The sequence below is a fragment of the Sinocyclocheilus anshuiensis genome, unplaced genomic scaffold, assembly GCF_001515605.1.
Source record: "Sinocyclocheilus anshuiensis isolate Anshui unplaced genomic scaffold, SAMN03320099.WGS_v1.1 scaffold2917, whole genome shotgun sequence".
In the NCBI taxonomy this organism is placed as follows: Eukaryota; Metazoa; Chordata; class Actinopteri; order Cypriniformes; family Cyprinidae; genus Sinocyclocheilus; species Sinocyclocheilus anshuiensis.
Genome location: NW_015539844.1, coordinates 185,770 through 189,877, shown reverse-complemented (window position 1 = coordinate 189,877; position 4,108 = coordinate 185,770).

Genomic DNA, 4,108 nt, shown 5'->3' with positions numbered 1-4,108 from the left:
GCTGAACCCAAATAGCTTTTATTCTGAAGAATGTAGATCTCTCCAGTGTTTTAACTGTGTTTACACGTTTTCAGAGACACTTATCCAGCCCACACTGAGTGCATCTCTCACCAGGCCTCTGGTTTGGACCTCGCAGCTCCATGATTCACATTTTAATGTGCTTCAGCATCCATCAGCCCCCTGCTTAAATCAAAGGCTGAGGGGAGTCCTTTATTTCTCAAGACTTCCTTCACAAGTAACTCACTGAATGCACCCTGAGAAGAACCAGGGCCTTTCTTTGAGAAGAACAATGAGGACCCAAAAGCAATTATATTTCCCTCACTAAGTCTTCAGAGAAGCCAAAAAAAGTTGAGTTCTTTTAGAAATGGGGACAAACAGTTGTAAGGGGTTTTTGATGAGACTAAGTTGTTTGAAGTTAAAAACAAGCACTTAAATTAATAGAAAGTGCATTCATGACTTTCATCTCGGGTTACTTTTTCCTCATCTGTGCTGGGCTTGCTTGTTTATTTTTAATATAAAAAGTTCTATTTTTGGCAAATATAAAAGCCCTTTCACACCAGAAGTGAAATGAATAAACTTCAGGCTGAAGGGAAAGTACATTAACGTCCGTACAGTAGAATGCAGATTTAGAACTACAGTAACATCTTCTGATTTCTCTCAACATGGGGACAGGAGAGCTGTCAATCAATAAATTGAAAAAAAAAAGTAACTTGCGTTACTTATTTGAAAAAGTAACTCAGATATTCTCTTGTAAATTAAAAAAGTAATGCGTTACTTTACTCGTTACTCGAAAAAAGTAATCTGATTACATAACTTGCATTACTTGTAATATATTACCCCCAACACTGCTCGAGACCACCGCTAACCGCAAAAGATCAATGCTTTTATTTGTCAATTGATTTCCTTTCATATCATTGTTTTATATGTATTTTCCTTTTTGGAAAAAGGTGAAACTTCCCCAGCAAACAAAATATGTTCTAAGAACGTTTTGCTAATGTTGTCGCTACGTTATGAAAACGTTATTTCTGAATGTTCTCGGAACGTTCAAAACATCCTTTTTTTTTTTTTTAATGTTGTTTTTGGATATTCGAACGTTAAGGAAACATTCCATTTTATGATTTTGCAAACATTCTGCTAACGTTACTTTTGAATGTTCTCTGCACGTTCCGTCATGAGTAGGAACGTTTAAAAAATGTTAGATGAGCGTTCACCTGAAACGGTTCCAAAAAAAAAAAGTTCTGTGAAAAATGTATAAATGATGTTTTTGTGCTAACATTTTGAAAACATAATTAAAGACCAGATAACTGTAAATAAAGGTTTTATTCTAAGAACGTTTTGCGAACGTTCCCTTTAAGTAAATAAAAACGTTATTTCTGAATGTTCTCTTAACGTTCAAAACACATTTTTAGAATCTTTTGAAAATGTTTGCTTTTGGTTATTCGAACGTTCAGGGAATGTTACATTTGATCATTCTGCTCGCATTTCTTTTGATTGTTCTCTGAACGTTACAGCAACATTTAAAAAACGGTAGATGCAACTAAAACGTTTCTGAAATAAAAACGTTCCACAAATAATGTTTTTCTGCTAATATATTTTTTAGAACATTAACGTTTTATTAACTGTTTGATCGTAACTTTCAAACCTGTTAGCAGGATGACATCTTGACATTTTCTCTTTAAATTCAAAGACAGCCATAATAATAATTAATAATAATAATCTGTACTGTAACTCATGCTGGTTTGTCCCTCTCTGTATGTGGTTATGGGGTCATTTCCCCTCCGCGGGATTTGAAAGGCTCTAAACGATGGCGAATAATGGAATAATAAAATAACAAAATAATAAAGAGGCCGAATGAGTGTTTCGGGTCATATATCAGGCGGTTCCCCGCGGCCTCCTCGCCTTGCACATGTTAAACACGCCTATAGAGCCGCGGCTGAAGACGCTCTACATGAGAAAGACGCGCGCAATAAACGCCAGCAGGGCGCGAGAGGCGAACACAAGGCGGAAAGAGAGGGAGAGATCCAGCTTGTTCTCTTTTCACTTGTGAGATTAGAGATAAATAGAGCTACACGAACCCAAAGATGCGTGCGAGCGAGCCTTTGTCTTCACGAGGAAAGTCTTTTGATGCGCGCGCGTTGGGTTTGCGTAAAGCACTCGATCGAAGAAGTTTCGGAATGTTCGGTTCTCTAAACAATACGTAAATAAACCACTGTCTTTTAATTACAGTGCGTTGAAATGTATCTATAAAAATTTAATATATAAAATGTACAAAATTGCAATTTACAAAACTGTGTATATTTATACAATACATTTTATTTAGGTTATATTAGACGATTATAAATTCAATAACAAAAACTATAACTTGATTATAATTTTGTGTTGTTTTATTAATTATTTTTACATTTATTATTTTTAATATTTTTGGTTTTACTTGTTAGAATGTAGAATTATTATAGTTGATTTTCTATGCATTTATATAATACATTTTATTTAGGTGATATTAAACGATTATAAATTTTACATTCATTAAAAATAGCTTAATTATATTTTGGTGTTATTTTATTTAATTTTTTCTAATTATATAAGCCTTTTATTTTTTTTAATTATTATTATTATATTATCTATGATTTAATTAAGTATTATAATTTATAATTATTATAGTTGAATTTGTATACATTTATTTTATACATTTTACTTAGGTTACATTAAACGATTATACATTTTTTAATTCACTAAATTATCATAATTTTGTGTTCTTTTATTATTACTTTACCCATTTATTTATTTATTTATTATCATTAATAAATATATTTTCCTCCTAGAATTTTTAAGAGATAAATAGAGCTACACGAACCCAAAGATGCGTGCGAGCGAGCCTTTGTCTTCACGAGGAAAGTCTTTTGATGCGCGCGCGTTGGGTTTGCGTAAAGCACTCGATCGAAGAAGTTTCGGAATGTTCGGTTCTCTAAACAATACGTAAATAAACCACTGTCTTTTAATTACAGTGCGTTGAAATGTATCTATAAAAATTTAATATATAAAATGTACAAAATTGCAATTTACAAAACTGTGTATATTTATACAATACATTTTATTTAGGTTATATTAGACGATTATAAATTCAATAACAAAAACTATAACTTGATTATAATTTTGTGTTGTTTTATTAATTATTTTTACATTTATTATTTTTAATATTTTTGGTTTTACTTGTTAGAATGTAGAATTATTATAGTTGATTTTCTATGCATTTATATAATACATTTTATTTAGGTGATATTAAACGATTATAAATTTTACATTCATTAAAAATAGCTTAATTATATTTTGGTGTTATTTTATTTAATTTTTTCTAATTATATAAGCCTTTTATTTTTTTTAATTATTATTATTATATTATCTATGATTTAATTAAGTATTATAATTTATAATTATTATAGTTGAATTTGTATACATTTATTTTATACATTTTACTTAGGTTACATTAAACGATTATACATTTTTTAATTCACTAAATTATCATAATTTTGTGTTCTTTTATTATTACTTTACCCATTTATTTATTTATTTATTATCATTAATAAATATATTTTCCTCCTAGAATTTTTACAGTTAATGTACAATGCATTCTATACCCTCATAATGAAGTTTCTCACGGTCATGGGTGTGTGTGTGTGTGTGTGTGTTATAGTCTCATTATGCTCCGTTAACAGACGGGAGACAGAACTAAACATCACAATATACACAGCAAATGGTCTGTGTGTGTATTAGCGTTTCCGAAGTGAGTTCACAGGTACACACGAGGTGCTTGAGCGTGTGTGTGTGAGGTGTGTGTGAGGTGTGTTATTTTCATGCTGATGGTGCTTCACACCTGCGCTCGCGCATCCGCCGAGAATGGGAATCGATCATCAATCGATCATGAGCTCTTTGCATTTCATCATGAGGTGATAACAGAAGATATTATGGACGCATTCACGAGGAGAAACCAACAGGAACCTGGTCTTATAATTAGCGAAGAGGTGTGTGTGTATTCTGATATAAGAGTTTCTGTCTTTTCTTATAGGCTAAACTTTCAGATAATACGATTGCACACACGACAGTATGGTTA